Source organism: Balaenoptera ricei, chromosome 1 (assembly GCF_028023285.1).
Source record: "Balaenoptera ricei isolate mBalRic1 chromosome 1, mBalRic1.hap2, whole genome shotgun sequence".
Classification (NCBI taxonomy): domain Eukaryota; kingdom Metazoa; phylum Chordata; class Mammalia; order Artiodactyla; family Balaenopteridae; genus Balaenoptera; species Balaenoptera ricei.
In genome coordinates this window covers 81,553,924-81,566,282 of record NC_082639.1, presented here as the reverse complement: position 1 = coordinate 81,566,282, position 12,359 = coordinate 81,553,924, and the positions used below count along the sequence as shown (strand labels likewise).

Below are 12,359 nucleotides of genomic sequence, written 5' to 3'. Positions count from 1 at the left end.
GTAAGACAAACTAAGCATTGAGATTAAACTACCCCTTTAAGTATTTGTTATACATGTTGCACGTCAGTTTTTCTAGGAAACCCATAGAAGTAGAAATGATCCAATGATATTTCATACAGTTGCATGTCTGACTTTGTCCTTTTTGAGTGTGATGGGGCACAGATGTGTTTATATTGGATGATTTTTCCTGATGAGACCAACTGTCTGAGTCTTGCTTGATCTATTTATAAACTTTTTGCCCTACACATGACTGCTTATCATTCAGGTGTCCTGAATAAGTAATTGTTGTCCAGCAGTTTGTTGGCTAGGATCAGCATATACAAGAAGGATTGTAACACTTAAAGCTGCTGAGTGCTGAAATGACTGCCTTTTCAGGTTGTTGGGACGTTTGTACCAGGAAGTACTTAACAGGAGGCTAGGCAAGATTTCTTTCGATCTTCCTTCCTCTTCCTATAATTCTAGAAGAAAATATAAAATAATTATGTGATACTTTTAAGAACCAAGGATTTGATATGAGGAATAAAAACTAATCTTACTTAGATTAAACACATGAATAAACATTAATAAACCAAAAACTATCCGTTAGTGCAAGTTGTGAAATCGTCTAGATAATTTATTTTAGAAAGTGTGTTTGTTAAGCAGCATTTAGAATTGTCCCACACCTGATTTACCTAGTGGGTTTGTTTTTCTTTACGAATATGGAAGTTAATGTTTAATATTTCTTCCTGCATTATAAACACTTTTAAACTCTGGTGACATTTAAAGCCATTTAATTTGTAATTATTGGTAAGTTTATGTACGTCTTCCTAAAAATCCAAACTAGACTGATGACTTTACACATTAAGCTTGGTAAACTCTCAGTATGCCTAGAAATCTGAACAGAAGCTTTCTTCCAAACTAATTTTGGACTTAGTCTAGGATTAAATGTTTTATATTCATATGTAATCATTTCTTTTCAGCTTAAATAATAAATGAACGTTCACTTTAGTGGCAATAATTGTTTTCTTAACATTTTCTTCATCAAAATATCTTGCAGTTTGTGTATATAAATAATCAGAGATAATCTTCCACCTTTTAAAGGATGCGTGTAATTTTCAGATGTTGGGAATAACTCATTTAAAAATGATATACCAATTTAAAAAAATAAATTTATGTATTTTATTTATTTTTGGCTGCGTTGGGTCTTTGTTGCTGAGCACTGGCTTTCTGTAGTTGCGGCGAGCGGGGGCTACTCTTCGTTGAGGTGCGTGGGCTTCTCATTGCGGTGGCTTCTCATCGCAGAGTGCAGCCTCTAGGCATGCAGGCTTCAGTAGTTGTGGCATGCGGGCTCAGTAGTAGTGGCTCTCAGGCTTAGTAGTTGTGGCGCACGGGCTTAGTTGCTCCGCGGCCTCTGGGATCTTCCCGGACCAGGGCTTGAACCTGTGTCCCCTGCATTGGCAGGCGGATTCCTAACCACTGCGCCACCAGGGAAGCCCCCAGTTTCTCAAAAGAGCTTAGTGTGGCAAATCTTTAAATAGTACATCCATATTGCTTGGATTTTTAAAAAAAGACTCATTGGAACATGTGGTAGAGGGGATTACAAACATCTTTTTTTGGGATCATATGCTGGGAGGGAGAGCAACTTTTTATTTAAGTTTTTTTCTCCTTTAATATTGTCTTGCATAGAATCATATTCTGGACTCTTTGACAGTACAGGCATTTTCTCAGATGCTTTGGACGTAACAATGGAAATGTACCATATTCCCACACTATCATAAATTTTGTTTATTTTTGAAACAAATAGATTTTATAGGTTATTTTTGCAGCATTGAATTTCCACTCCCATTGTTTAATATATGGTTTATGATAGAGGGGGGTTTTGTTGTTGTTTTTTAAACCAAGAGTTGACTAGCTAATTGATTCAGCAAATAATGTTTCTCACTTACTATGAAAAGTACAGTTTAGTTCTGGCAATATAGTGGTAAATCACACTATCCTTGACATTGATTGTACAGTATTTATAGAGATAGATATTGTGAAAATTATTTAATTAGAGTGGCAATTAGTACTACAAGAAAGAAGAATACAGGGTTCCATGAAATATGTGGGTCCTTAAAAGGACATAAAATTATCAGGTCTTGAATAAATACAAGAAACATCTTTAAATACAAGCATTTACTATTCACTGGGGCACTTATATATTCTTCAAACATTGAATGTGTGAGTTCATTTTTTTGTTGTTGTTTTATTCAAGATACAAATAAAAAAGACTACTAAGGGCATTCTAATTTATCTTTACTTTTGTAACTTTTACAACACCAGAAAAGCACTTGGGATTAAAAAGTAGGTGGGCTAGAGACTCCACTAAAAAAAAATTTCTGTCAGTTTCATTGGAATGGGATTGCTGGTATCACAGAAGCAGTATGAGATTCATTGACAAAAATAAATTTGATGTAAGTGTAGGAAAGTCATTCATTATTTGTGGACCTTTAAATAAATGGCCCCTTGCTGACTTATCAGCCATCGTAATTGTGGCAGTTGTCATTTGGTAAAACAAATTGTATATTTTTCCAGTTTACTAATTTGAATATGAAGTATATTCTTAGGAATTTATTACAAGAATATTATGTGAGATGTTTATTTTTTTTAGGTGTTTAGATTTTAATATTATACCAGTAATTCTTAGAACAGTACATATTAAAACAATATATTAAGCTCTTAGAACATATTATTTCAACCCTTATATGACTTAAATGTTAAGCCATATAAGGGTTCTGTAATCCATATTCCCAGTTAACAGAATTGCCAGTCTGTTTGCCTTGCTGAGTCTTTTTAGTTTACTTATTAGTAAAGTGGAAGTTGTGGTGAAGGTTAAATGAGAATACAAAGCGCTTAGCATGTGCCTGACATTTAATGAGCACTCAGTAGATGTTGGCTACTATCTTCATTGTTGTTATCATCATAAACTTTAAAACCTATTTTATAGTGAGTGGAACAGGAACGGGAATATCTTAAAGCAGAACAGCTGCATCAGAAATGGTCAAGGCTTGGGCTTAATATGATAGCTGTTATTAAACCTCACTTTAGGGGACTTCCCTGGTGGCGCAGTGGTTAAGAATTTGCCTGCCAATGCAAGGAACACGGGTTCGAGCCCTGGTCCGGGAAGATCCCACATACCGTGGAGCAACTAAGCCCATGCACCACAACTACTGAGCCCGCGTGCCACAACTACTGAAGCCCACGCGTCTAGAGCCCGTGCTCCACAACAAGAGAAGCCACTGCAACGAGAAGCCTGCGCACTGCAACGAAGAGTAGCCCCCGCTCGCCGCAACTAGAGAAAGCCCACGTGCAGCAACAAAGACCCAGTGCAGCCAAAAATAAATAAATTAATTAAATAAGTTAAAAAAACCCAAAAACCTCACTTTGAGCTTCTCTTGGCTTTGATGATTTCTTTCTTCCTCTCAAAAGTTTATCATTCTTTTCCTGACCTCAAGTCAACCTCATAAAAGCCCAATTTTTGTTTTGCTTTGTATTAAAGTTTTCAATGCAGTGTTGTTGGTTTCAGGAGTTTGATTTTTTTTTTATTTTTATTTTTTTTCTTTCTATTTGGTCTGGGAAAACTATAAAATGAGTTGGACGAACCATGCTAAAAAGTTTCCTAAATAGACATGGTACTAGGAATTTTTGTTCCCCAATGTTCACTTGTTTCATAGCCACTGTCTTCCACGGCACTTCCTCCTGGTAAGCAGCTGGAAATGCCCACATGTGCTGCAGTTTTTTTTCTCAGGCTGTGTGGTACCAGTCACCTTTCCTGGCATCTCTTATTCCACTGTGAGGTAGTTGAGTTAAAAGGCTTAATAAAAAAACAAAAACAAAAACACCCTTGTTTTATAAATGACACTTTTTTCCCTGTGGAAAAAAATTTCAAATTGAAACAGGTAGTTTACAGTACACAGTAACATCTTCTAACACTGGTACTTTGATGCCATTTCTGCCACTCACTGGTTGTGTGTCCTTGGACAAGTTACTTCTGCATATAATACAAACTTCTTGTCCTGTATATAATAACGGGTGGTTGAGACTTAAGTGAGTTGGTCCTCTAGAATAATGCTTGGCATAGAATGAGTGCTTAATAAGTGGTAGCTATTATTAAGATTAGTATCGATATTACCATTATTTCATCATTATAATTCTACCAGCTTGCTTTACCAATAGCATAAACTGCAAGTAATAAAACCCAAAACTTAAAAGACCTAAAACTGACAGGTAAAGTTTTTAATAGACTAAACATTGACAGGTATATCACTTTCCTGATCAAATTTAGATCTACATAATTTTGAACAAGGAGAATTGGAAATGGTAGAAATAAGTACCAAATAAGAGAATTCAATTGCAGAAGCTCTGAGTCAATTGAAAGGGACCAAAAACCAAACAAGAACAATAAAACCTCTAATCAATGTTTAATCTTATTTATAAATTTATAAGATTTATTAGGGTTCTCCAGAGTAATGGAACCAATAGGACAGACAGACAAACACACACACACACAGACTTACTGTAATTGGCTCATGCCATTATGAAGGCTGAGAAGTCCAATGATCTGCCTTTTACAAGCTGGAGACCTAGAAAAGCCAATGATGTAATTCCAGTTGAAATCCAAAGGCCTGAGGGCCACAGAAGCTGAAGGTGTAAGTTCCAGTCCAAGGGTCCCAGCTCAAGCAGCAGGCAGGAACAGATCCTCCCTTTTTCTGCTTTTTGTTCTATTAAGGCCCTGAATGGATTGGATGGTCCCCACTCACATTGGAGAGGGCAGTCTACTGAGTCATCTGGAAACACCTTCACAGACACAGCCAGAAGTAATGTTAAATCTGGGCATCCCATGGCCTAGTCAAGTTGACATAAAAATTAACCATCACAAGTCCAACCCTTGTCAACTTGGCACCCATGCGCATCTCCTTAAACCATACTTAATTTCCAGATAAAATAACAAGGTCATAATTCTGCATAACTTGATACAGTTATATCCTGAGCATAACCAAAAATGTACTAATGCCTTTCTCTGAAGAGGAGGTAAAGTCCTTGAGTGACGTTTTCTCTTCTTGTATCTTAAATATCCTGTAACTTAAATACTATACTGTAAATACTATACTATAAAACAGTACTTAAATGCTGTAATATAAAGTCAGTGCATCTTATATTGCATGATAAGGGAATAAGAAAGGAAAGAAAACAGATACAAACGTATTCATAGCAAAATTAGGAGGAAAAACTCATGACGGTTAGAGTCCTCGTTTCTGTAAGTGATCATGTGGTTGTAGCTAGTATTTGTAGCTGCCTTCTTCCACTACCCACTCTGTATTCCTTTGCCTTCAAAAAGCACCTCAGCTGATCATGGTTCTTTGCCTGGTGGAGTGACCCAAACCTTCACTCCTGAAGGATCTGGGCCATTAGTAATCCTTCCTGGATTGGGTTGTTGTAAATTTTTAGTGACTTTTAATCACAGGGCATGATAATACTAAGAGACACCCCAAAGGATCTCCTATGTTCCACATATATTCTTTCCTGATCTCCATTGTGGAGTAGTAGTCCACTTTCCCCTCGGTAGTCAGGATCAGTCAACCAGACCAGCACCGTAATTCCCTTTTTTGCCTATTGATTCAGATGCATGAGGACCCAAAGCAGTTGGATGAGTCTTAACTTCCAGTTTACTGTCTCCTCGTGGAAGCATTCCTCCCTCAGGCAGTAAGAGCTCTAGACCAGCAGAGCATAATGTTGCAAAGCAAACATTTTGTTGGTGAGTCTGTAGCAACAATAGTGTCACTCCTATTTTCACCGCTTGACCCCTGGATCTATGAATTATGGGAGAAACGGCACTGTATATTGGACAGTGATTCACAGCATATTCATTCTTCTGGAGAACCTTGCCCCAGCCCTGCAAGGTATTGCCACCTAGCTGGCACTGTAAATGAGTTTTCAAAAGGTCATTCCACCTTTCTGTCAAGTCAGCTGCTTGATATTAGGGAACTTGGTAAGACTGGTGAATTCCATGAGCATGGGCCCATTGCTCTACTTATTTTGCTATGAGGTGCACTCCTTGATCAGAAGCAGTGCTGTGTAGAATACCATCACGGTGGATAATGCATTCTGTAAGTCCATGGATGATAGTTTTAACAGAAGCACTGCATGCTGGGAAGGCAACTTCATATCCAGAGTAAGCGTCTGTTCCAGTAAGAACAAAACGCCCCTTCCATGATGGAAGTGGTCCAATGTGATTAACCTGCCACCAGGTTGTTGGCTGATCACCCCAGGGAATGGTGTCGTATCAGAGGCACAGTGTTGATCTCTGCTGCTGGCAGATTGGACACTCAGCAGTGGCGGTTGCCAGATCACCCTGGTGAGTGGAAGTCTGTGTTGCTGAGCCCATGTATAATCTCCATCCCAGCCACTATAGCTACTTTGTTTCTAAGCTTATTGGACTTTCTGAGGAAAGAGGCTGACTGGTATCCACAGAATGGGTCAGTCCATCCAATTGATTTTTTAAATCCTCTGCTGAGGTCACCCTTTGGTGAGCATTCACATGGGAGACAAACATCTTCACCTTTTTAGCCTATTCAGAGGAGGTCTGTCTACATACATCTTCCCCAGATTTTTTTGTCACCAGTTTTCACTTCCTTTACGTTAAACCAAGGCATGTCCAGCATTTCCAGTTCACTCACTGTGGGCTGTGGGCCACCCTTTGGTCCATGTTTCAGCCAACCAACCAAACAAATGTTAGAGTTTCTTCTAAGTCCCTAAGTCATAGCATTAAATGCAGATTCTCCGTTCAGTGAGCCTATATCAATACTAAGGATCGATCCCAATAAAAATACTTTTTGTTCAGTAATGCATATGAATGTAATTGAATAGAGCTAATTGCTATATACAGAAATTGATAATGGGATGAAATTGGCTTAGTGGAGTTAGATTGATTCTGAATATTTTATTAAAGTGTATCAGTGCTTGTATAATTTTCGTTAACATGTTTGTATTGATAAACATGGAATTAAAACTTCCTTAGACTCAAAAGGTAAGAAAACACCTACCTGGGCCAGGTGGTGGAATTGTAAAAATGCCTTCTACTACAATTTAGTATGAGATGTAACATAAAATACAGGTATACATCAGATTGTGGGTTCAGTTCCAGATCACTGTGATATAAAGCAAATATCACAATAAAGTGAGTCACACAAATTTTTTGGTTTCCCAGTGCATATAAAAGTTATGTTTACACTGTATTGTAGCCAAGAAGTATGCAGTAGCACTGTGCCTGAGAAAAACAAGGTACACACCTTAATTAAAAAATATTTATTGCCAAAAATGCTAACCATCATCTGAGCCTTCAGTGAGTTGTAATCTTTTTGCTGGTGGAGGGTCTTGCCTCGATGTTGATGGCTGCTGACTGATCAGGGTGGTGGTTGCTGAAGGTTGACAATTTCTTTAAAAAAAAGCAAAGTGAAGTTTGCCACAGCGATTGACTCTTCCTTTCATGAACAGTTTCTCTGTAGCATGCAGTGCTGTTTGATAACATTTTGCCCACAGTATAACTTCTTTCACTTTTGGGGTCAGTATTCTCAAACCCTGCCACTGCTTTATCAACTAAGTATATTTAATATTCTCAATCCTTTGCTGTCATTTCAGTCATCTTCACAGCATCTTCACCAGGAATAGATTCCATCTCAAGAAACCATTTTCTTTGCTTGTCTGTTAGAAGAAACTCCTCCTGCAAGTTTTACCATGAGATAGCAGCAATTCAGTCACATCTTCAGGCTCCACTTCTAATTCTAGCTCTCTTGCTGTTTTCATCACATCTGCAGTTACTTCTCGCACTGACTTGAACCTCTCCACGTCATCCATGAGGGTTGGAATCAACTTCTTCCAACCTCCTGTTAATATTGATATTTTGACCTTTTCCCATGAATCATGAATGTTCTTAATGGCATCTAGAATGGTGAATCCTTTCCAGAAGGTTTTCAATTTACTTTTCCCAGATCCATCTAAGGAATTGCTATTTATGGCAGCTGTTGCCTTACGAAATGTATTTCTTAAGTTTTCTGAAGACTTGAAAGTTGGAATTATTCCTTGATCCATGGGCTGCAAAATGGATATTGTGTTAGCAGGCATGAAAACAGCATTAATCTCATTTTACATCTCCGTCAGAGCTTTTGGGTGACCAGGTGCATTGTCAGTGAGCAGTAATATTTTGAAAGGAATCTTTTTCTGAGCACTGGGTCTCAACAGTGGGCATAAAATAGTCAGTAGACCATGTTGCAAACAAATGTGCTATCATCAAGTCTTTGTTACCATTTAGAGAGCATAGGCAGAGTAGATTTAATTCTTAGTGGCCCTAAGATTTTTCAGAATGGTAAATGAGCATTGGCTTCAGCTTCAAGTTTCCAGCTTCATTAGCCCCTAACAAGAAAATCAGCCTGTTCTTTGAAGCTTTGAAGCCACGCATTGACTTCTCTTCTAGCTGTGAAAGTTTTAGATGGCATCTTCTTCCAATAGAAGGCTGTTTAATCTACATCAAAAATCTATTGTTTAATGTAGCTGCCTTCATTAATGACTTTAGCTAGGTCTTCTGGATAACTTGCTGCAGCTTCTACATTAGAACTTACTGCTTCACCTTGCACATTTATGTTATGGAAAAGGCCTCTTTCCTTAAACCTCATGAACCAATCTGTTTTAGCTTCAAACTCTTCTTCTGCAGCTTCCTTACTTCTCTCAGCCTTCATAGAACTGAAGAAAGTTAGGGCCTTGCTCTGGATAAGGCTTTGGCTTAAGGGAGTGTTGTGACTGGTTTGATCTTTAATCCAGACCACTAAAACTTTTTCCATTGTCAGCAATAAGGCTGTTTTGCTTTCTTATCATTTGTGTGTTCAGTGGAATAGCACTTTTAATTTTCTTTAAGAGGGACTTCCCTGGTGGTCCAGAATCCGCCTTCCAATGCAGGGGACGCGAGTTCGATCCCTGGTTGGGGAACTAAGATCCCACATGCTGCAAGGCAACTAAGCCCACACGCCAGAACTACTGAGTCCGCACACCTCAAGCAGAGAGCCCACATGCGGCAAACTACAGAGCCCACGCGCTCTGAAGCCCGTGTGCCACAACTAAAGAGAGAAAACCCACACGTCACAACTAGAGAGAAGCCCGCACGCCACAACTAGAGAGAAGCCCACGTGCTGCAATGAAGAGCCGGCGCACCGCAACAAAAAGATCCTGCGTGCCGCAACGAAGACCCCACATGCCACAATGAAGACCCAATGCAGCCATAAATAAATAAATAAATAAATAAATAAATAAATATTTTTAAAAAGTCAGGACCATTGTCAAAAAAAAATTTTTTTAAATTTCCTTTTTAAGAACTTTTCCTTTACATTCACAACTTGGCTGTTTGGTGAAAGAGCCCTAGTTTTTGGCTTATCTTGGCTTTCGACATGCCTTCCTCACTAAGTTTAATCATTTCTACCTTTCGATTTAAAGTGAGAGGCATGCAACTCTTCCTTTCTCTTGAACACTTGGAGTCTGTTGTGGTTTATCAAATGGCCTGATTTCGATAGTGTTGTATCTCAGGGAATAGGGAGGCCCGAGGAAAAGGATGGGGGGAACGGCCAGTCTGTGGAGCTGTCAGAACACAAACAACGTTAGTAACACCAAAAGTCACTGGTCACAGATCATCCTAACAAATATAATAATAATGAAAAAGTTTGAAATATTGTGAGGATTACCAAAATGTGACACTGACTTGAAGTGAGCAAATGCTGTTGGAAAAATGGCACTGATAAACTTGCTTGAAGTAAGGTTGCTACAAACCTTCAATTTGTAAAAATTGTAGTATCTGCAAAGTGCAGTAAAGCGAGGAACAATAAAATGAGGTATGCCTGTATTAAATAATACCCACTGTAAGCACTATAACAGTTAGATGGTGATACATAAGGCTGTTGCGGTGGTTCAGTGAAAGAGATGAGAGCATAAATAAAAACAATGACTGTGAAGATGGAAAGGAGCAGACAAATTCGAGAGATGTGGAAGTTACTAAGATTTTGTGATTGATTTGGTATGGGTTGAGTATAAGAGGGGAAGTTTTGACTTGGTCAGTTGTTAGATGGTGGGATCCTTAGCATATAGTAGTAAATACATGAGGAGGAAAAGATGGGGAGTCCAGTTTTGACATGTTGAATGTGAGGTGAGTATGAGGCTAAACCGATGAAGAAAACCAGTAGGAAGTTGTGAATATGAATCTGTAGCTTAGTAGAAAGATCAGAGCTGAGAATATGGACTTGAGCGTCATCGTTCTCTATGTATCTGTATATCTGTCAATATCTATCTATATATTTATTGTCCCTAGAGTTCCATTATTGTGTGTTCTTTCTTTCTCCCTCTTCCTGTCCCTCTTTCCCTCTTTTTTTTTTTTTTAAACTATTTTATAGATTCTTCCTTGGTGATCTCATCCATTGTCTATATAGACTTATACAGAGACAAAATCTGATACATATACACAGTATCTGATAGTGTCTTTAAACAGACTGTATTAGTGGATGAAATCACATAGGAGGAATCTACAAAATAAGAAAGTTAACAGGAAGATTGAGAAAAAACACAATATTGAAATCCTGGGGCCTACTGATTGATACACACAGACATATACACACACACATACACGTAGACATACATACCTATAATTAAGTAGTTCAGCTGACAGAGGAGACAGAGAAGATATGAGGTAGAACCATGAAAGAGTAATACCTTAGAATCTGAGGGAGGAGAAATTTTTGAGTTGTCAGTTGTTTTAAATTCCAAAGACTATCTGGTGAAGGTAAGAGCTGAATAAAAGGGCTTTCCATTGAGTTTTTATATTGTTATTGGGTATTAATATTGTTAGCGATTAGAGCAGTTTCATCAAGGGATGAAGACTAAAGCTAGTTTGCAGTGGGTTGAGGAACAAATGGGAAATATGAGAAGAGAAATAACACGTACACTATAGAATGTATCCCGTTAACAATAGAGGATGATTAGAAGTTTTGTAAACTTTATTGATAAAAATTTGTTCCTAATATTAGTACAGTTTTTTTTTACTTGGTTGGATCAATTGGATTATACCAGATCAATGGTTTCATTCTCATTTTGACCATTTGGGTTTGATGTATTCCTGGGGCTCTCCTGATAGAGTCTTGGAAAATAAGCGTGAAGTAACATAGAGCTTTAGATTAAGAGCAAAAAATTCTAGTGTTACTCATAAAGTAACTATGATCTAATTAAACAAAAATCATGGCACCTGCATTTTGGATGTGGTCATTCCAAAATTGCCATTCTCCTATTTGATAAGGTAAGTATTTGCTAAGGTGTTATACCTATTGCAGATGTACTTCTTGTATTGAAATATTGTTTTAATAGTATCAGAAAATTACTAGGAGAAACAACATGTAGTACACTGAATTAAAAAATTCTCATTTGCCTAATAAGTGAACAGTACATTTTAAAAAATATCTTTTTGGGTAACTGGGGCAAGGGAGTACCATATGTTTTAATTAAGTATTTAATAGTTTTTAAATAGAGTTTTAATTTGATGTCTATTTTGTTCCTAATGTATTGAAGAGTAAAAGGAACCATTCTTTACTTGTGCCAGTTCAGTGGGAGATTATTCCCTATGACTCTATGTTGGAATTTTGAGTTGTCGGTATTTCTTTACTACATGGGTTAAATGTGACGTGATAGTTTATTTTAGGAAGTCTTTTATAATAGTGAATTCAATATCTTTTTGCTTTTTTGAACAGCTTTGTGTAGAAACTAGTTTAAAAGGGGATTTCTTAAGTAGCTGTATTGGTATAAAGTAGGAAAGGAAATGGAAAGGTTTCATGCTTCCATGGCTAATTTCTTTATGCAGCATCTTCTTTTTTTTTTGCTTCCAGCAGTCATTTTCATGAGTATATTTAAATAGATCTACATTTCTAACAGCAAATACATTTTTATTCTTTTGGGATTTAAGATGGTTCACGTTATGGTGGATGCTTTGTTTTTATTTCTATCAGGTTAAAATAGAATTTTCAGTAAATATGTACTTGTCTTCTGTAGTCTGTAACGGTGCTGTCTAATAGTAATATAATGTGAGCCAGATATGCATTTTAAAACACCATGTTAAAAGGAATAATTAATAATTAATGAAATTAATAAATAATAAAAATTTTATTTGATTAAATATTTTGTTTAACTCGAGGCATTTGGAATATTATTTCAACATATAATCAGTATACAAATTACTGAGATATTTTGCCTTTTTATTTCACATTAAGCCTTCAAAATCCAGTTTGTATTTTACACTTAAAACTTTTCTTAATTTGGACTTG

At 37.3% G+C, this 12,359-nt stretch overlaps 1 protein-coding gene across 6 annotated transcripts in view; it reads left to right on the top strand.

Annotated features, from left to right (window-relative positions):
- The window catches only part of EVI5 (ecotropic viral integration site 5), a 223,668-nt gene that overhangs the window by 131,511 nt on the left and 79,798 nt on the right, over positions 1 to 12,359 (top strand). The gene's annotated exons all lie outside the window — the stretch shown is intronic.